This window comes from Gallus gallus, chromosome 20 (assembly GCF_016699485.2).
Source record: "Gallus gallus isolate bGalGal1 chromosome 20, bGalGal1.mat.broiler.GRCg7b, whole genome shotgun sequence".
NCBI classification, from domain to species: domain Eukaryota; kingdom Metazoa; phylum Chordata; class Aves; order Galliformes; family Phasianidae; genus Gallus; species Gallus gallus.
This window is the reverse complement of record NC_052551.1, coordinates 3,811,481-3,833,351: the sequence shown is the minus strand read 5'-3', so window position 1 is coordinate 3,833,351 and position 21,871 is coordinate 3,811,481. Positions and strand designations below refer to the sequence as shown.

Genomic DNA, 21,871 nt, shown 5'->3' with positions numbered 1-21,871 from the left:
TGGTTAGCTATTGCTAGCAGTCAGGCCTGGAAGTGGTATAAGGTTGTAGCAGGATGGGAATGAGGAAGGTGGTAGAAGTTGCTCGCGCAGCTCTATTTCCCCAGCAGCACTGAACTCGTGTTGGCAAGCTGTGAAGGAGTGGCTCCATGGAACCATTGAGCCTTGGCAGTCTTATTCATACATCCTTCTGTTCTCACCTTCTCATTCCTTCTTACTTTAAAATTAAAAAAAAACAACAACCCACCACCACCAACAAAAAAACCCTTAAGAAAATAATGTGTTTGCTTGTATAGTTTAGAAGAATAAAATAACCACATTAGCAAGACTTGTATTTATTCCTGGCATCATTTTCCCCATTAGGAAGAAGTATGTCATAACTTCTGTAACAGACTGCAAATGCTTTGGCCAATGGATTGATGTGCCCTGTGATTTAACAGGTATTTGTTAGAGATGACTCGACTGTGCTCCCCTGAAAACAATCAAAACAGATGGGATATCACATGAAGAAAATCCCCCCAAAAGCTTAAAGACAGTAAGAACAGAGATCTGCTAAAACATGATTGCTAATTCTTCCCAGGATGCAAAGTTTAAAAACAATTAGATGGAGGCACAAACTGTGCAAGCAAATCCATTTCCACGTGCAAAATTTTCTGTTAGCAATTGCAAATTGGACAGCGAGTTGAAATTCTCCCCAGTGGAGAAGAGGAAAGCAGAAAGGCTTCTGCCCCTCTCAAATCTTGTTTGTCTCTGTGGTACTTACAGAGCCCTCATTAATGAAGTATTTAAGCTTGTTACAACCTTATTGCAGCCCCTGAGAATAACATTCATTTCACAGCATAAAGTGAAGTACAGGAGCTGTGTTAACACTTTCTGTGGCTCAGTTGTCCTGGGAGCAGCAGCCTGCAGCATCCCCAGCCTCAAACCTGCACATCCATCATGCCCTCCTGGGCAGGCTGTACTGCAGGTCCCATCTGCCATGGTGGAAGGTGACGGGATTTAAGATCCTGGGGCCGTGTTGTCTCCACCAGCCTCAGCCCTCAGGTATGTGGGAATGCAGCCTCCTACCCTGTGCTCAGTCTGGCTTCAGGTCCTCAAAAGCCCAGGAAAAAGGGTTATATCTGATGTCCTTGGGTCCTTCTGCCCAACGAGGGCCCTCTGACATGGACTGTGGGCAGAGGCAATGCTTAGGACACAGTGCACTGGTAAAAATGACCTGAGGGAGTTTTTTCCCATTCTCTATAGCTGTCCATCCTCCTTCCAGAAAAATCCAAGCTCATCCCTGAAGTGAGCTGTTTGGGGGCAATTTTCACCCTGTTGGTGATTGCCTTCTTCCTTCTGATAATGCAGGTGGCTGCATGCTTCGCAGATGAATCGATATGGAGGAAGAAAGCCCTAATTTGCTGCAACCTTTGACTTTTCAAGTCATGACCAATGGAGACGTTTCAAAATCATGGCTCAGAGGTACCTGGCAAGTAAGTTATCTAAATACAGTGCTTTTTTTTTTTTTTTTTTTTTTTTTTTTTTTTTTTATATCTGTTAGATGAAATGTTAGATAGTTTCAATGAAAACCTGAAAACAACATAGCAAAGATGGAACACTAATGTTGGTGACCTCACTTGGAAGTCAGAAGGTTTTGTGTTCATCCCACATTTCTTCCCAGGGCTGCTTTAAAAGATCGAAATTGAGTAACATCTTTAAATACCATTTCATTTTCAAATCAGGCATGTATTTAACGATAAATTGAACATGAACTTACAACTCTTAAAGTTCATCAAGGATTTCAATACTGAGATTTTCTACCCAGAGGGATAAGGATGGGAATGGAAAAGAAAGCAGAAGCTGGCGTGGAAGGGAAGCACAAACTGGATGTAGAAACACCTGAATGCTACACAGACAGACCAAATTAAAATGCTTGTTAAGGAGCAGGAGAAAGTTTCTTATAGGGCGAGCTGGGAGCTGTTGTGGTAGGATGCCTCATGCTGGCAGCATTTGGATGGCTTCTTGTCTCTAATAGGCACAATATGATATTCACCCAAATCCCACAGCAGCCTTGGGCTATGAAATTAAGCAAGTCCGAAGAATGCAGTGTGGAGAGTAAATGAGGAGAGTCCTTGGAACTATTTATTGCTGTGGAATATATGCTTTTTGGAATATGATTATGAAGAATGTAAAATAAATTATTAGCAGGCCAGAAATCAATTTCCTTCCACACACAGTTATTCTTGGCCATGGTAATCCCTCCTCTCAATAATTTTAAAACTCAAAAATTGGTTCAAACTTTGTTCCTCACTGGGAATATATGTCACTACGAGGCATCGGAAATCTTCTTTACCGCTTTCCCATAAAGACCAGTTGACAAATATATGAACCATCATGGGAGTGGGAAAGTTTATTTATATTTCTCAAGACATACTTAAGATCAGCTCCCCCCCTTCCCCCAACCTGGGCACGTCTTTTTCTTCTCAACTTTCTGCTGATGCCTGGGAGGGAAATAAGGAAACAGGAGGAACACATGGGGTGCTGGCAGCAGAGCTGCATGTGGTTGTTGTTGGGGGATCGGGGTCAGTTGTGAGCATCATTTGTGTATGGCCGTTCTTGTGCCTGTCCATCCCAGTTTGTAGGCAGCAGTGTGTGGGGGCTCTGAATGCTTCTCCATAGCTACGTTTTACACCATCTTATGGCTCTGGGTTGCAGTGAGTGAGGGGATTGAAAATGACTTTACTGTAGTTCAGACTGAGCTCACAAGAAGTTTGTTATCAAACTCACCAATGTGGTAATTAGGGGTACTTGAGTGTTTCTGAATGCAGAAAATGCATTTTCTCTAAAAAGATCAATTTTTCCATGGAAAAAATTGATTTTAAAGGAAACGCACAGATGTTTCTGTTTTGTCAAGGAGATTTGAATGAAACGCATCATTCCTTCCTGGCGGATCCAGATCAAACTATCTCAGCATGTTAAGCCAAATCAAAACATGTCATTTTCAGTTAATTCAAGATTTCTCTCTACTGGCCAGAGCTGGCCCAGTGCCTCAGGAGCTGCAGTTCAGTGATGTGAGCCACCCTTCTGCTGCCTGGGTGCTGCGAGGGCTCTCATGCCCTCAAGTCATGGGCCAGGGCTTGGAGGCTGACTGGGAGGACAGAGGGATGGCAGCAGACTGTGGGATGATGGTGTTCGGGCTGTATGCCTATGCAAGAGAGGTGAGCTGCTGGGCTGCTGCAACAGCTCAACAAGGCATGGCGAAACCTTTTGATTTATGTATGTAGAAATGCTTCTAAACAAAGCGCATTAAGGTAATCAGATCTTCTGATGAATGGGAACTTGGGTTTGCAGTGTTCTCTAACACTTGCCTATGACTCATATTTAATTTCCCTTTTCTTTGCACAGAGCTCCCGTGGTGCTGCACCTTGCTGTCTCCTGCACTGAGCAGCACTGGATGGACTAGGAGTGGCCATCTACGTTTTTTATTTGCAAAAACGGAATCCCTTTGAGCACAGCCAAACTCTTCTCTTTGAGATTCAACATAGCCAAACTCTTCTTCTTTTTTAATCTCTCCATCTGCAAAGCTTCCCAAATACTTCTGTAAGCATTAGTTGTTGGGAAAAGATTGGGTTCTAGCCTTGATAAGTAGGCTTGCACAGTGCTCATGGTGGTTGCAATACCACCATCTGCACTGCTAGTGATTGATATCTGACAGTCAGAATAAATTCTCTGTATCTGTTAGGCTGACAGAGTCAGATCTACCCCTGTTAGTCTTCTGCAAGTGAGAGCCTCTGGAGCTCCATGAATGTGCACAAATATGAATCTGAAGCATCACCATCCTTGCATAGGAGTATGGACTCAATGATCCTTATGGGTCTCTTCCAACTTGGGATTTGCTATGATTCTGTGATTTTATGAGTTCAATTGTACAAGTCTATGTAATTAAGCAAAAGCTTCTCCTTACAAACATCATTTGTAAATGCTGATTGCATTCAACTGAGATGTGAAATATCTGTTGACATTAACCCAAGCTTTGGCCCAGGTGAGGAGCAAAGCTCGTAGAGCTGCTCATGGATTTTCCTCACATTGAAGTGTTAAAGTTGAGAAGGACTGGAATGACTGGTACCCACTGGGATTGCCTGGTAAGAATGGTGTTGCCTTCCCTTCCCTTCCAGGCCTGCTGACTATGAGTGTGATTACAGACAGGTCAGGAAGGGCTGCCTGCTAATAATTTTATAGAGGAAATCTCTTGCATTATTCATCAGACATATATGGCCTGTTCTAAGAGGAGAGAAAATAGAGAAGCACCTTTGGTTGTATTGTAACATCTGCGAGTACAGCTGGTTCTTTTTCTGTGTTCCACTTATTATGGGCAATTTGTATGTTTTCTTCTCCATCTTCAGTTAAAAAAAAAAAAGAAAGAAAAAAAATTTCTCTGAAGAGAAGGAACTTGCAAAGCTTGTTATTACCAGGGCAAAACTCCCACTCCTCCTGTAGAGACAGGAACTGCCAAGCTCTTGTTCAGCCTTGGCTGTAATACCTACTATCATTTCTGAGCCTTCACGTAATCAGGTAATTTAATATAATTCCTCCACTTTCAATCAAGCCTGGTGAGCAGATGTCAGGATTCAACCCCTGGGTTTTGTCTGCTGCTGCAGCCTGGTACCAGTGCTCATGGCAGAGCCCACCTTTGCTCACCCTGTTGCTCTGGGTGGGATGGGGGCCCTGGGCTGGACTAGGCTCCACCTGGATAGGAATGGAGATAAGCACCTTCTTCCTTAAAGTGCAGGAACAAAAAGATTGTCAGTGTTTTCTGAGCAGCGTGTGAGCAGTTGCTGTTTCACAGCCGCAGTATTACCATGCTGCGTCTCAGCTGATGAGAAAGATAAGGATGAGGGAGAACAGATGCTGGGAACAGATAAATGGGGATGAAGGAGAACAGATGTTGGGATTTTGTATGAGATTTGCTCTGTCTTGATTCATAAGTTTGGCCAGCAAATGCAATGACCACATTTCTCGTGTCTCTGAGTAGCAACATTGACCCTACTGAAGATGTGAAGCTTAACCCACAAATACCCACAGAGTGTTTTGATGAAAAATAGCAAGACAATATTTAGTGATTATTTTTACTATTAGGCAAGATTTTAGCATCCCTTCCCAGGCAGCTGCTTCAGAAATAACACTTTGTTCTTGAAGCGTAGAAAGCCTTGTGTACGCTGCCTGCGTATGGCAGGATCAGCTTCTCCTGGGAAGCTGCATCCATCAGCATCCTTTAGGATCTGAGTCCAGCACCACTGCTGCTTCAGAACTGCACAAAATACAAGCTCTGCTTTATGTTTGGGTTGGACAGGGAACAGCACACGTGTATGTTTTTGCCCACACTGCTGAAGGTTTGGGATCTTCTGTTTTAGAAGCAGTGTTGGGTTAGATGGACTCATGGCTTAGGACCATTTGTTTTGTTATGAGCTACCTAATGATGTGTAATCTTGTCATGCCCACTCCCTGAGAAGGGCTGGATGTGGGTGCTTGGCATGTTGCATTAGCATAATTTTTCTAATCTGGAGTTGCTAAGCATCCCAAGAAACAATGTGAGAGCTACGTGGAAGACAGAATCCTGGACACATTATGTAGCATAAGCATCAGTGGCAATTTGGGAGGCTCACAATGTATGTGAGGTTAATGCATAGTATGTGACAGTTGTCTGGCATGTGGATTTTGTGAACAATCTTAACTAGACTGTTGGAAATTATAACCAGGAGCAGGGAGAGATGCACTTTGTTGGGAAAAACAACAGCAACAGGGAAGGAGATGAGCATGTTTCTGAGTTGCTTTTGTCATTTGTGTTTATGTCCCAAGGGATGGTCTAACTGCTCCCTCGTGCCCAATAGTGTGCTTAGAGTACTGGCTGACTGAGGCTTGCTCTAACACTCGCCTTCCCTTCCCTTCCCTTCCCTTCCCTTCCCTTCCCTTCCCTTCCCTTCCCTTCCCTTCCCTTCCCTTCCCTTCCCTTCCCTTCCCTTCCCTTCCCTTCCCTTCCCTTCCCTTCCCTTCCCTTCCCTTCCCTTCCCTTCCCTTCCCTTCCCTTCCCTTCCCTTCCCTTCCCTTCCCTTCCCTTCCCTTCCCTTCCCTTCCCTTCCCTTCCCTTCCCTTCCCTTCCCTTCCCTTCCCTTCCCTTCCCTTCCCTTCCCTTCCCTTCCCTTCCCTTCCCTTCCCTTCCCTTCCCTTCCCTTCCCTTCCCTCTCCTCAAGGCAAGGAGATGAGAGATTAATTCTCAGCTCTGATAGCCATTGTCTCCTCCTGCAGGTTCATCAGGTGCAACATGGGCTCAAGCTTGTCTGAACCTTGATGATAAGCTCTCCTTGTTAAAAGCTATTATATTTGTTACTAGCTGAGTATAATTCTGCCTGACTACCGCAGTTCTCCTCTGCATGTAATTGAATTCATATTCATCATAAAGCAATGAAAAATAAATTGTGTGTGTGTTTTTTCCCCCTCATAAAGCAAGGCATGCCGCTGGCTCTGCCTTCTCTGTAATCTTCCCTTTTGCAATGTATTGTAATAGAATTCATGGGAACAGAACAGTTGAAATAGATTGTGCATTTTTGACCCACCTAGCAGAAAGAGAGCTTTATTTCAGTGCTGAGGAGGAATTGATTAATTCACTTTTCTTCAGGGGAAAGCTAAAACCTTAGTTTGAGATGCTTCAGTGCCAAAGAAGAGAGCTTACTCAGCTGGAAGCTAAGGTGGTATTGCAGAGGTCACTAATCAGTTGTTTTGAGTCTTAGGTCTTAAAGGCTTTATGCAGAGTTTTTGAGTTCCAGCCTCAGTGGCTCATGTGTTTCCAGCAGATGAAGACTTTCAAAAGACCTAAAGACCTGCTAAAATCATAGAATCATTAAGATCAGAAAAGACCGCTGAGATTATCTAGTCCAACCCCAACTCATCCCACCACCTCCACTGACGGCGTCCCTCAGTGCCACATCTCCATGGTTCTGGAACACCTCCAGGGATGGTGACTCCCCAATCCCCCTGGGCAGCTGTGCCACTGCAGCACCACTCTTTCAGAGAAGAAATTTTTCCTAATATCCAACCTTAACCCTGTGTGCAGTGCTGGTGGGATCAGCTCAAGGAACCCATTGGCCCACAGTTATTGGCTATTACCAGGGCAGTGACACCAAGATGGATGGGAAAGAGATGTGCCCTGGGGACCATACTCCCAAGATACTTCAAAGCTGAGGGCACAGGACACTGTTGTGTGGGGTGTTCATATCCTGAGGCCTTGTTCCTGTCCTGGCACTGATGGCCTCCATGGCCTTTCTCTGCCAAATAGACATCATCCTCTGAAGGAGACAGCAAAATGTTGATGCCTCCTAAATTCTTTTAAAAATGCTCTTGCCTGCACATCCCACGCATGACAGCAGGTTGGTGGGCAGCTGGCCAGCTGGAACCCTTGCACCACCCATCTTTCTATAACCTTTTCTTTTGTTTCCCTGTGTTTGAAAGGATCCAGAAGCCAGGATCGTACGGTGCCTGTGAGTGGGGCTGCTGCTGCGCTGCGAAGGCCTGTCTGAAAGGCTCTGACAGGAAGAAAATATGTTTTCTGCAGCCCCTGGCTTCCTGCCAGCTGCACGATAGCTGCTGCGGAGACAGACTAGCCCAGACGGTCCTAATACATCATAATATTAGTGAGTTTTGTTCAACAAAGGGTTCAAATGTCTTTCCAGTTAATTATTAATTTCATTACAGTGAAATCATTAATTACATTTTAATACTGAAAGACGTGGCTTCTGCAATTTATGAAATGTGCATTGGGAAAAGAAAGAAGGAGGAATTCAGTGGTAATGAGTCCTGAGAGCTGTGTGAGTGTGCCTGGGGAGCTGGAGAGGCTGTGGTTCTCTGTGGGCTCCCACTTCTTACCTTGTCCTTTCTCTGCTTGCTCCCAGCTTGTACTGACAAGCAGTATAGAATCGTAGAATCATTAATGTTGGAAACACCCCTAAGATCATCTAGTCCAACCATCAACCCATGCTTGTTGCCCATGCATCAGCTCTAGACCATGTCACTCAATATGACATCTATCCTTGAACACCTCTGGGGATGGTGACTGCACCACCTCCCTGGGCAGCCTGTGACAAGCACGGCAGGCATGTGAGCAACACCGTGCTACTGCTGCCCTTCATAGGATGAAATTTCCATGCTAAATCAATGACAGATGCACATCAGAAATTTCATATCCTTCCTTAACTTCACTCAGGTTGACTGTCCTCCAGGAAAGCCCTTCTTCGTTGCACTGAAACCTCCCTGAAGCAAAGCTAAGAAGTGTAGGGCCAGGTTAGTCTGTGAGCTCCTGAGGAAGACCTCTGCCACAGATTATATCTGCACCCATGGTTCAGGGGAGGAACATTTCTCTCTGCCACCACTGCGAAAGATGGTACTCAACCACGTGATGGGATGAGGAGGGTTAAGACTTGGCTGAGCTGCATGATACAAGCAGCACCTCCTCTGGGGACCAGGACACCTTTGCTCTGGGCAGTTTGCTCTGGTGGCTGTGTCATACCCAAGGGAAGAGTTGAGGCTGCAATGATGTAATTACAGTCAGCAATTGTTAAAATAATTCATCTGTTTTCTGCTCTATGAGAGAAGTCGCAAATTAAAACCTGCAAAAAGGAGATCTGATGCATGACACAGTAACCCTACTGGGCATTTGACAGTCTTCTCTAAATTATAAGTGTGTTTTGAAGGCTGTTCCTTGGAGTATTGTATTCTGCATAAATACTCTCTCTGCTTTCACCTTTATAGTTTTGATATTTCTATAGCTCAGTAGGTAGGAATTACCACGCAGGATCAGAAAAGCAGTTTCCTCAGGTCAGAATCCCATCTCTGCTGGGACCTCTGAAGGAGCCTTGAGATGGGGCATGAGAAAGGCAGAGCTCGCAGAGGGAAAGGCAGTGCCAGTATGCAGATCTTAAATAACAAATAGGAACTGTCATCTTAGAGGATTTCTTACACAGTTCTTTCAGAACATGTCTTTTAAATGTGTCGTTTATTCCTCATTTTACTGAAGGGGAAACTGAGGAGTAAGGAGGCAAAATAACTTATCTGAGGTTATCGTCTGTGAAAGGCAGTGGCGAAGGGAGCTCAAATCTCCCATGTCTCTCTCCAGCATTTCATCTGTTAGATGTTGCTAACTGCTGGTTCCTGTGCTGGTTTCTGTTCACATGAAGGTTCTTCTACAACCATTACTTCTGTATTTGTTTTTTTTCTCACAGATACTGCTATTTTTGTCTGTACAGCTTTTGAGATAGCATCATCAAAACTGGACACGGTGCTCAGGTGAGGTCATGTCATTGGCTTTTACAACAGTGTGTTGATATGGGCATCTAGATGCCCTTCTTACTTTGATTCCTTTGTGCTGTCTCACGCTGGTGCACAGTGTTTTTTCCAATGGCTTGCAATTAGTGTAGACTCTGTCAGTAGATCTTGATTGTTTTCAAGAAATGTTGGGGTAAAAAAAAAGAAGAAAATGTCTTCAAGCGGTGACTGTTCCCTGTTGTCACTGATGATGGCAATCTCACCCTCCTCTCAATAACAGAAAAAAGGACAGATATTTGAACTTCTGACAACTTTAAAAAGGGTGATCAAGAATGCACGCAGATGCATACAAATATGTATATCTTTGCATATAATGTGATTTTTAAAAATAATTCCTCCTTCAGTTTTTCATCTTATTTGCCTCCCTTGCCAATGGGAGTCCCATCTGTGCCTGTCTGTAGGCTTCAAGCTAACCAACAGATTTGTCTGTGCCCATGGAAGTCCTTGAAGCACTCTCCAGTGCTCCAGCTGAGCTTGAAAAGGTCTTGTTTGAACCCTTGTGGGGTTGCTTTGGAATCTGGTGGGTAGAGATGCAGAAGGTAGGACCCACAGGGTCCATGTCACAGCTGCTGGTACAGGGGAATGAGGATTTCCAGAATGGGATGTTGTAAGTGGCCACCAGACATGGAGGACTGATGTCTTCAGCAGAGCGAACACAAAGCCAGGCTGCAAGGGAAAAGGCAGTCCGGCCTTCCTCCTTTAACCACTGTGGGATTTCTGTATGGCCACAGGACACGAAGTGCTTCCCCTACCAGTCTGTGAATGCTGGCTCATGCTGAGGTGTTCATGGATGTATGTGTTATGTTAATCCACCAGCAGGCTGCCCAGGAAAGGAAAGGGAGACTGGGAAATGATTTAGAGTGCAGCCAGCTCTGAGATGTGGCTGTAGCTGCAGGTCTTGTCTCAGAGCTTGGTGTGAAGTACTGTCAGGACACCTAATCCCTCACACATGACATATGCAGTTATTCCATACCAGTAAAGAGGGTTCAGGTGCCTCCATGTATGACCCAGAGGAGCATCCTAAAATGAAGTACACTTGCGGTATGAGCGTGTGATTCTGTGGTTCAGTGCTCAGGAGGGCATTTTTTAATGTTTTATTTCAATATCCCTCTTTTCTTCCCAGCAGTTGGGCACTTCCAGCACTGCAGGGTATCAGAGAACACCTACGAGAAACCAGAATGTGAGCTGGGCAGTAGGAGCCCTGAGGCCCATCTCCTGCACACTGTGGCAGTGAAGGGAATTACCACAAAGTCAGCGTTGGAAGTGTCTGGCCTTCCAAGGTTGGTTGAGTTTGATGCTTAGGATGTAGTGACAGAGCACCTGGGTTTTCCCATGATGTCACCAGATGGATTAACTTCAAAAGGATCAGCCATCCTGATCCTCCTACCCTGACCTCACCAGCCATGTACAGACACCTGGCTTCCACAGCAGCACAAAGAAACCAGCTCTTATCCTCAGATGCTTAAACTGATTGCATCCCTGATCCGTTTGGTCAGCCTCTGAATGGCACTTCCCCTTGCTTGAGTCATTTAATCACCGCTGCCAATCAGCACTATTGAGCAGAGCAACAATACGTCTCAAAGCTCAATCACCTTCACAATCCTCTCACTGTCAGCCCATGTGTCTCCCTGCAGGGCAGAATTACTGTAGATGAGATGCAGGGTGGTTTTGTAATTGAAATGTTCGCTCATATGTGCGTGTGTCTCATGAGGACGCGTGACTATGTGTATATACATGGGTATGTGTGCCGTGCTTTGAAATGCAGACTAAGTGTTGGGGGGCAGCGTGCATTCAGAAAGGAAATTATGCATTGAAACTGCATTTGCATCTTCTTAACTATTCAGTCAGCTGAGAAATACACTGAGAAGCAGCAGCAGTGCGCAAGGCTTGCTGTGACACTGAGCTGCACTCGTGTGCTCAGCTGAGTGGGCTCACATGGGCATGAGAGACAATCACAGAATCATTGATGTTGGAAAAGATCACTAAGATCATCTGGAGACCCTGTGCAGGGACGTCTTTTGGTGCTAGATCTCCTCATCGTCATCACATGGCACAAGCCACTCACATTCCACTTCTGAAATTCAGCAACTTGCGCTGGAAATTGGCTTGTGAGGAGAGGGGCCTTGGGGAACCGGCTCAGCTTGGTGAGACGGGCGGTCCCAGCTCAGTGCTGGCCGCCCATGGCCCAGGGAGGTGGGGAAGTGTTCCTGCCTGCCTTCCCATCTCTTGCCCTTTCCTTCCCAGAAAAATCTCTGAAGTTTTCATTTCCACCTTCAATCCAAATCAAATTTCAGACTTCAAATTTCAAATTTCGGCTCAAGAAATGGTGATTTTCCATTCCCATTCCTCATTCCTTTTCAGCTTTGTCCCCTGCTTTCTCTCTGCTTCACCCCTCCTGATATTCAGCAGCCGGAGACAAACCTTTGTGTGCTCTGTGCTCTGGAGCAGCCTTCATAAACACTGCCTTTGCTTTCTGGGAAAGTCCAGCAGCAGGGACACGTGTTAGCTCTGGGTCATTCCAAGGGGTACCAAGTCCTGCAACCCTTAAGCTCAATGGCGTTGCTGGGATCATTGGTGTTTGACCCTGTATGTAGTGTAAGGCTAATGGTATGTAATGCTCTGTTGTGATTCATCAATCATGCATCTAGATACTAATTATAATCCGCCTCTTATGTATGCCACTAGCCTATAATTTTAATCCCAAACATTTGTGTGTGTAATGAGGCAGTGCTTTTGTGCCTTACATCCTGGTGTAAGCCTGTGATTTGCGCCATGCTGGAAATACAAAATCAAATAAGAGGGAATAAAAATAAAACAGCGGAAAACTTTTGCCCTTTGAATTTGACATATAAAAAGTGTTGCGATGACTTCAAAATTTGCAAAGCAAACAACTGAATGTGCATGTGTCTGCAGCCATGTATATCAAGGTAACTTTCAAAGCCCAGGCTTTCTTCGCAGATGCTCAACAAAGCAAGTCTTGATATCTGTTGACCCAAGGGGAAGGCCGTGAGCAGGATCAAACTGGAGTTGTTTCTGCCTTTGATTTACCAGGACAGAATGCGAGCACGGCTGCATGCACATGGAGCTGCTTCCCACTGGCTGGGCATTGGTCCTGGGGGCTCTCAGCAAAAACTTTGCTGCCTCTGTTGGAAACTTCTGGACTGCACACAGCCAGTGCTGGGGCCTGAGGGGTGTGGGGTGGTTTGCTGCACACATTGTGTTCAAGGTACAGATACTTGGTTGTGCTATCTGTAACAAGGCGATTCCTGCAACAGCTATACTAGGGCCTGATGGCCGTGTGAGCTGGTGGACTGTGGGACATTTGGGATGGAGATGGCTGAAGAAGTGGGAGCTGTCAGGAAACGTGCTCTTATACCAAATCAGGAAAATGCTCCACAAGGTGAAAGGTCATCCTGAAGAGTCCAGGGGTTCTGGGCACCTTCCCTGTAAGGAATGGTAGGAAATGAATTGTAGGAAGTGAATGGAATGGAGGTGTCTTTCTGATAGCTGGATGACACAACAAGAAAGGGATATGAGCAAGGCCAGTGAGTACAAGGGCACACACACAGCCCTGTATGCTGTACCCTATAATGTCAATGCAATGTCAGCCACTGGGTGCTCATGAGCTCTGGGTCAAGTGTTGAGGCTGCAGTGAGGAATGAAGGGCTCTAAGTGCTTGGCTGTGCTCTTCTCATGGCTTCTGTGGGTCTGAGGGAAAGAAAATCCATGTCTGTGCTGAACAACTCATCATTTTAACAGGCAAGTGAACTAAACAAGTATGTGGGGAGGGAGAGGCGTATGCTTTGTCAGTGTATGTTTTTCCTAAAGAACATATTTGATGAAAACCATCAGAGAGAACGAGCAGGCAGCAAATAAAAAAAAACCCCAAACACAGGCATTGCAGTGCTGGAAGAAGAAACCATCTTTCCTTGGAGAATGATACTGTGGAAGAAAAGAGAAGGTACTGAGAGGGAAACAATTGATGTTATATGCTTTAAAATAGCTGCAAAAGAAACTATTCCTTTTGGCTGCTTCTTCAAGAAAGGTATCTTGGATGGATGCTTTCCCCTGTAATGAAAATTATATGATTTCCTCTTGCAGATTGGAGCGGTGCAGTATTCATGTAGGGAGTATTTTGATGTCTTGCATGGGTCATTGAAAAACTGCCTGGAAAATTGGATCATGAGCTACAGGGAACATTCCTGCTGCAGCAGGAAAATGCTCTGGATATAGCAAGTGACCGAAGGGTTCTGAAATACCCTACAGTATGCAGTAATTGTTTCTACTTACAGCCACAGAAATATATTTTATTTTCCCTCCCTGATTTTTTGTTGCTTTTTAATAATAGCCTTTCCTTCACATTCAATAGCCCTTCTTATACTTCCATTTTCCCTCTATATTAAGACCTGATGATCCATTAAGGCAAATCCTATATTTCAAATTGCATCTAAATTGATACTTCAGCATGGTCCGCCTGCCTCAAAAACCGCTTCCATTCTCTTCTGCTGGAGATCAGATGGATTTTTTCCTTCTGAAAACAAATGAGAATTTTGATTATATGTGTCATTCAAACTGCAATTCCATCTTATTAAACAGTTCCAGGCAGTTGATGCTGGGAACGCTGTAATAAGGACTCCAACATCTGAGACTGTTTAGCCGAATTTGTTGGCCAATTCCATGTACTTAGTCAGAAAATTCTGGCTGTGGCCAAGTGTACAAACTGAAAGGCATATGAAACAACAGAAATTAGTGTTTTATTATGTCACTAATATTTGAAGTGCTTTAAGATGGCAGCTGTTCATTTCTGCACGTTACAAAACCTTAAGAAGATTTTGTCAGTGCACACGTTGGCATTGCAGGCTTGTTTGGCCTGATGGTAATAGGAGAAGGAGGAATGGCTTTAGACTAAAAGAGGGGAGATTTAGGTTAGATGTGAGGAGGAAATGCTTTGCTCAGAGGGCGGTGCAGTGCTGGCACTGCTGCTCAGAGCTGTGGTTGCCCATCCCTGGAGGTGCCTGAGGCCACGGCTGGGCCCTGGGCAGACTGAGCTGCTGGGGGGCAACTGGGTGATCTTTGAGGTCTCTTCCAACCTAAAGCATTCTGTGATTCTTTGGTTACAACTCAAGTGTGCATTAATCTTTTTTTCCCAAGCAGGTGCTGATTCATCAGCCCTGATCCAAAGAAGGATTCTGCATTCTGCATTTCTAGGCATCAGATGCTCATGAAGGACAAGCTTGCTGGGAAAATGCCTGACTGTATGGCAGCTGAGGGGATGAGTTCTGTCCACAGGAACACAGGACCTGCATTTGTCCATGGGAGGCCCTCAGTCAGGAATGCTTTCCTAAGGAAGGTCCTTCCAAATCTTTCTTTAAAATAGAGCTAATTGATTTTTCTTAATAATTCACATATCAATGCACATCTCTAGTCACTCCCCAGATATCCAAGGAACAGACTGGGCTGTGGGGTAAGGTGAATCCCTGCTAAATCCAGGTTACTGAGCAGGGAGGAGTGAAATTAATGGAGGTGGATGGAGAATGCAAGTGAAGACGTAGAATAACATGACTGTGGGTGTGCAGAGGTCAGATTTAAAAAACTACAGGTGGCATCGATTTGCTCAGGTCTCACCCAAATGAGGGTTACCTATGCACATGTGCTGTGCAAACAGGATAAATTCCCCTGCCTTTGGTTAATTGATCCAGCTGGCCGGGAGACAGATTCCTGCCCTCAGGCATGGGATTTTTTTAGGTTTTTGTTTCATTCTTTTGGTGTTTTTTTTTTTCAAATTCACTACTGAATGTGAAATGCAGCCTCTGCTGCTGGAGACTGCGGCGCAAAGGGGATGTGCAGTGCAGCTGTGCGCTCCATCCTGATTCAGAGGTTGGCTGGGTTAAGGAGACTTCAGCCACCAGAGGAACAAACCAATGGCCTCTCAGCACATCTGTAGCTCCTGCCTGGAACCTGCACAACAACTTCCAGGTCATAGCTAATTTTTACCCCTCTCCTATTTGCTCTGCTTCCCCTAAGGCCTCATACAGAAATACTTTCCTCCCAGCAGTGTCGGAGCAGACTGGGAAGCATCGACTGGTGTTTAAGCCAAGGTTCCCCCCTGCAGAATGGATCCAGAGGAATCCAACGCTCTGCACATCACTGCAGCTCCCTCCACCCTAGGCAAAGAACAACTTGTAGGAGCTTTTCCCATGGATTGAGTAAGATCCCATTAAAAGGCCACCAGAGGGGGTAGCTTCCTCTGCTGCAGCGAAGACCCAGAGAGCAGCGCCAGCATGGCACACATTGCTGCTATTATTTATAGTGCTCTACCTATACTTATGCAAGTGGTGCTAATTAGTAGATGGAATTAGCCAACTGCTCTCGGCAGCATAATTGTAAATAATTTCCTAATGTTTCACTCACTGAGTAATGAGTTTCTCCTGGAAACACAAAAGATGAACTACTGATAATCTGGCAGTTTCCAGCAAGATGACAGACATTAATTATATGAGATTAGGATGTGATCCTCCATTTTAAGTCAGTTTGGGATTTCTAGGCAGAGTTGAATCTTAGGACTTAACAGACTCCCGTCTGCAGCATTTTATGGTCACTTGTTCGTTTGTTTTTCTGTGATTTTAAGCCACCTTTTAGCTTTACTTTTCCCCCACACATCAAGCCACCAGCAACTACTTTGCAGATGGAACTGCTGGGCCTGATTTCTGGCAAAGTTGTCCTGTAGTTATACCTGAAAAGCATATACAGAGTCAAGATAATTTGTGTTTACAAATGACTGTGCCATCAGAGAATTCCACTGCATGTTCAGGGATGGAGCTGGACTCCGGTTGCCTTTATGCTCAGGCAGATACCAACTGAAACATGGGATGTCAGCTCCAGAAGAGTGGTGCCAATAACACCAGGATGCAAAATATTCACTGACCGAGGTCATGTCAGCAAACTGGACCTTATCTTTGATGTTTTTCAAGGGGCTTTGCTGACTGCTGATGGTCCTTGAGAACTTCTTTTGAGCTAAGGGGTGAACACTGGAGCTGAATTGGAATCCCAGCTGCATGGAGAAGCTCCATCAGCTGACGCAGCTGTGTTTCTTCCTGATTCAACAAGGATTTTCTCAGGTTCTTCTTAACCAAGTCCTGACCAAATCCCTCCTTCAGGAAGGTCGCATTTATCACTCGTGCAGGTATGAAACCAGGAGCAAAGATGTGGACTCAAGCTAAAGAATTCCGTTTTTTACTTTTCTAGCTGAGGCCCAATCATTCTTATGTATTCTGAATCAGACACTGGGTAGTTTCCATATTTGTAGGAAAATGGAATTTGGTTTATGGTAATCTTGCTGTTTTCTCCATATTCACTAGTTTTCTATAAATAATACAAATGCATGATAATCACCTCTGGAACTGTTCACTAAAATGAGAAAGGAGACGTTATTCATTAAAATAAAAAGATATTCATAGACATTTGCTGGAATGAAATCCCCAAGCATCAGGATATTCAGAAGCAGTGTTTGCTTTCTGAGCTTTTGCAAACAGACGGTTTCTATTCCTGCTGCCGTTTGCTGCTGTGCCAACTTCGGCCTGCAACGATGTCTTTTAATTTCCCCACCTGTGCCCTGGGGATGATGACCCTGTGCCGTGTACACGGTGCTCCCCCTGCCTCCCCAGGGAAGGAGGGAGGGCACAGCAGAGCACAGCTATATGTGGAAGAATATCCTACTCCAGCCTCAGGAGCTGAGGTTCAACAATCATCACCATTGATGTTGCCTGAAAGCAAGAACCTTTGCATTTCCCCCTGCAGCAGGTGGAGCCCAGCAGCACCGATGCTCCCAGCTGCTGCCAGTTGTGTGCCCTCACCCAGCGCTGCACTCTGGGGCTGCCTACACCTCCCACACGTTGCACAGCCTCCATCTGCACTGGCAAATCGTGGCGTTATTTTCTCTCCCTGCAACTTTTCCATCAGCAGAAACATCTCTCACCTCAATTCACCTAATTAACTGTCAGGAGTTGATCTTTGGGCTGAAATTGATATCTGGAGTAGAAATGTGTGAACAAGCTTTACTGATGGATTTTGTTATTTTTTGGTAAATGGAAAACAGACTGACAAAGAGCTGGTTCAGCTGAAGGTTACTTAATCTATTTGTTTCTATTATTGTTGTTTTTTCTTGCTGTTTTTTTGTTTTTAATGTAATAACTTGATATTGAATTGATTTGTTTACCAGGCTAGCCTTAGTCACATCCCTCTTTTGAGGGCAATTTTATGGAACCCTTACAATTGATAATAAGAGCAGTCTTTACAAGTACTCCCATCCTTCATTCTCCAGCCACCTTTCAGCCCCATGCAGGTCAGTGAGCCCCACGCTGCATCTCACCATGAGCTGCTCAGAGTGCTGCCAGACTGTATGGATTTGGGCTGAGGGTGTCTGCAGAAAATTTCTGCAGCTGCTTTGGTCAGGAGAATACTTCAGAGAAAGAACACAAAGGGAAATTGTTTTACTCATCCTAGCAGAGAACAACCCAGCAATCTGTCCATTGAGAAGGTCCACAAGGATGGATAGTGATAGGACAAGGGGGAATGGTTTTAAACTGAGGCAGGCGAGGTTTAGGTTGGATATTAGGAGGAAGTTTTTCACCCAGAGGGTGGTGACGCACTGAACAGGTTGCCCAAGGAGGCTGTGGATGCCCCATCCCTGGAGGCATTCAAGGCCAGACTGGATGTGGCTCTGGGCAGCCTGGTGTGGAGGTTGGCAACCCTGCACATAGCAGGGGGTTGGAACTGGATGAGCACTGTGGTCCTTTTCAACCCAGGCCATTCTATGATTCTGTGATTCTACGATTCCACCTTGCTTTAGGGCTGGGATCTGAAACTTCTTTTGAGGATTTTCCTGTTTTGAATCTACTCCAGATGTGTCCCCTCCATGCATTCATAGTAATGGAGATGTGTTACTGTAAATGCTGCCTCCTGGTTTTGTTTGCAGCAGGCATGCTCAGGTGCTGCTGGAGGAGAAGTGTAGGAGAGCACGGACCTGCAGAAAGCAAATGGAGGCACAGGGCAGAGAGCTCCCCCTGCCCTTATGGGCCTTTGCTGATGCTCAGGCAGCATGAAACGATAAGTTACCAGCTTCCTCTTCCATGCATCCCACGTCCCATGGCTCCATGCAGGGCAGTAGCTGGGGATGGCGTTCTGTGCAGGTTTTCCATTAGTATCCCCCCTTGGCTGGGAATCCTGCTCCCTCATTCAGAGCCTGTTGTTTTCTGGCTGGGGACACCTCTTTATCTTCTGTCTGGAGTAAGAACTCAGGCCTTCACTGCTCGTTGCTGAAAATATTTCATAAACAAGGGAATATTTAAGTTTTACATAAAACATTCACAAAAAGCAATATCTTAATTCTTATATTTACCCATTGGCATTTACTGTTATCTCCTATCTTCTTCCATTTGCGTTCCCCTTCCTTATCTTATGTTCATCCTAAAGTACGTAATATCTAAATTGATTGTGTTTTGGTCATATCTAGGTGAGAACAGTCCAGTCTCAGAAGATGAGCTGTCAGTTCATTATCTGTCTCTTTAATTGCGCTTATTTGGAGTTGGAAAGCCAAATACTCTACTGGCAACTGTTGACACTAGAGGAGCATTTGGCCATCAAAATCATGTGCTTTCTATTGTTGTATTGTATTTATTAGCTCATGTAGCACTTTTAATTAAATGCTGTTTCACAGTGATGTATATCCATTAATTTTGCATTAATGCATTCTGGAGTCTGGCACTGGGATTTTGGGCTGTCTTGTTTCACATACCAACTTGCTCTGACCTTAGGTGTATCTGTGAGAGGGCAAGTTGATGCTTCCTGCCCCACATGATGCACAGCAGCACCTGGAGACCTTTTGGAGAAAGTGCAGTACAAAAACAGTATATGAATCTGGATGGAGTTGTTTGATAACCCTTGGCATTCTGGATGCTGAACGCGTTTCCAAATAAAGACTAATCATATAAGGGAGGACAAAAAGATCTACAAATATTTGCTTATGCTTTTAGAAGCTCTCCAGACACATTTGCAGAGCAAAGTGCTGCGCTAAAGCAGCAGAAGGGCTGGCAGAGGTAGAGCACAGCAGTGCAGAGCAGGATCCCAACTGGTGGAAAGGGTTTTTTTTGCATGATGAGGATGCAGCCCTACCTCTCCTAGGTTTGCTCCCTTTTTACAGGCGTCAGGACAGGCCAGGTTTGCTTTGTAGAGTTGCTCACGTTAAAAAATAAAGTGAAATTCCTGTACAGCTATTCTGTGGCCAGAGAATCTCAAATGTGCTATGTTCATGTCCAAGAAGAAGCTGGAGGAAGAGTCCCATGTGGGCAGAGAGCTGGGGATGTTTGGATAGAGGACGAGCAGCAGGGCAATAAATGGCCATGGTAAGTTCATTGACATTTGTGCTGTCTCGACTGGCTGCATGCTTATGGACTGTCTGCTTGCTTAATGGAAAATAAGTATTTATTTCACTTTTGTTTATGGTCAATATCTCCTAAGATTTGTTTTCTGGATGTTGTGCGTTACTCTATGCTATGTTGTTTGGATGTGGAAGTAATGAGATAGTAATTCACCCTCTTGAAATACAGCTTGAAATCCTGGTCCTCCTCAACACCATGCATAGATACCACAAACCCTCGAGGGGCTGGGACTTCATCCCTGCCTCTGAATATCTCATCTTTATTGAACCTGGGAAACTTTCCAATAAAGATGTGCATCTGAATCGGCCATCAGGAAGTCAGAATGGTCTTTTGGGTCCGGTCTGGCATCACACTGAGCTGGAGGAGAGGGGCTGGGGTGTCCCAGCATCTTCTGAGCCGCAGCACAGGAGGCACAGCAGCCTCTGGGGAAGGTGCTCCAGGCCCCACAGTTTGTCAGACCTGCTGGAGGCAGCGATTTATACCAACTGAGGATCCAATCTGTGCAGTCTGGTTGAACTTTGATTTCTGCTCAGATTCCACCTTCCGCTAGCGCTCCGTGAGCGTTTCTTTGGCAGGAGGAATTTTTCACTATCTTTAAAAAAAAAAAAAAAAAGAAGCAGCTGCGTTTTGGGTGAAGCTGCCGCGTTCGGTACATCTGCACACCCGCGTGCACTGCCAGGCATGCACAGAGCCTCATTTTGCATAATTACATTGGTTTTTAACCATGGCAGTATATTCAGATCTTCAGACACCCGGCTGTCAGATCCAGCTCTCTAACTGCCACCCTGCAGGAAAAGCAACTACATCTATGCAAAGGCACTGGTGAGGAGCTCGAAGGTGCCTCCAAGCGAGGCCATAGGGGCAGCAGAAGGACTTTTGGGTTGACCATGGCAAAGGGGGAAGCCACCCAAACTGGCTGCCAAAGTAAACCTCAGGTGGTCAAGAATAATTGAAAAGCACGTCCAGCAAAGGAAAATGAACTTTAAGGAGTGAGTTGATCCCTTGTCTTTCAGTCCGTGGTGATGGATGTGCTTGTCGACCTTCGTCAGCCTTCAGTGCCAAAGTTCTTTGTCTAAGCAAAGGGGAGGAGAAGCTCTGCAGCTAACTGGAGGGGTGGAAAAAAAAAAAGAAATTAAGACAAAAGCAGCCACTTACCACTTCTGTACCCAGCTTCTTTCCCATGCCAACCAGGATGCAGTGATTCTCCAAAACCTTCTCCCTGTTGCCCATTCAGGTCGAGCAATGGACAGTTTGATCTCCTGCTCTCAGCATCACTTTTAAGAAAGACTATTTCCTAAGGAGCAGTCCTGCCCAACAATAACCACACTTTCAAATGAATAACTGCTTGTTGTTGGATCCTGGTGTACTTCATTGAATTTCCATGTGGTTCCCTGCAGACTGGCTGAAGATGCGTGTAGCTGAGACCTGTCAGGGCTGATGCAGGGAGGACTGATCCTGCTCCAGGGCAGGAAAATAAATGAAGCAGTCTCATGAGGCCCTTCAGGCCCTGAGCTCCCACCATGCAGGAGTCACACACATGCCCATCTCTTTATATTTAACAATATTGAAGAAAAAGCCCTGTCCTATGGCAGTGAAAAGGCACTGCTATGAAGCTGAGAAAGCATCCTTCTTTTGTAGAAATTAAGTAGAAAAATGCATCTGTCTGCTGTTCAAAGTTTTAATGGACAGTGGAAGATTGTCTTCTTTCTTTCCTCATGTGGTCCAAGAGCTGAAGTCACTGAAATGAGAAACTTCAGAAAATTAAAGGAGGGGAAAATATTTTGCTGGATTTTCCTTTTTTTCCTCTTTTTATTTTTTATTTTTAGATAGATGCCGTTGGGGTGCAATGGAAATGAAGAACCATAATGCTATCTTTGCCTCTCATCTCCATTCAAAAAAAAAAACAAAACAAAACAAAAAACAAACCAACCAACCCAAAATAAAACATTCAGGGACAGAGCCAGAGTATGATCTTCATTAATGCATCCAGATGTAATGCTGAAGTGAATCTCATGCTATAACTACAACAGTTTCAGGCTCCCACTTGTTCAACAGAGCTAAAAATCCATCACAGGGGCTCCAGA

General features: G+C 45.1%; 1 long non-coding RNA gene across 10 annotated transcripts in view; it reads left to right on the top strand.

The window, feature by feature from the left end:
• The window catches only part of LOC101749104, a 53,053-nt gene extending 33,984 nt beyond the window's left edge, over nt 1-19,069 (top strand). For 7 of the 10 annotated variants that reach the window (XR_005841212.2, XR_005841214.1, XR_005841219.2 and 4 more), the window contains 3 exons: nt 361-437; nt 1,348-1,472; nt 3,385-4,412. This is a non-coding gene — a long non-coding RNA (uncharacterized LOC101749104). Of the gene's footprint in view, nt 1-360; nt 438-1,347; nt 1,473-3,384; nt 4,413-6,282; nt 7,665-9,248; nt 9,313-10,474 lie in introns of those variants that run through there. The other 3 variants (XR_005841213.2, XR_005841215.2, XR_006931894.1) reach the window with 3 other exon arrangements.
• The last annotated feature ends 2,802 nt before the right edge of the window (nt 19,070-21,871 follow it).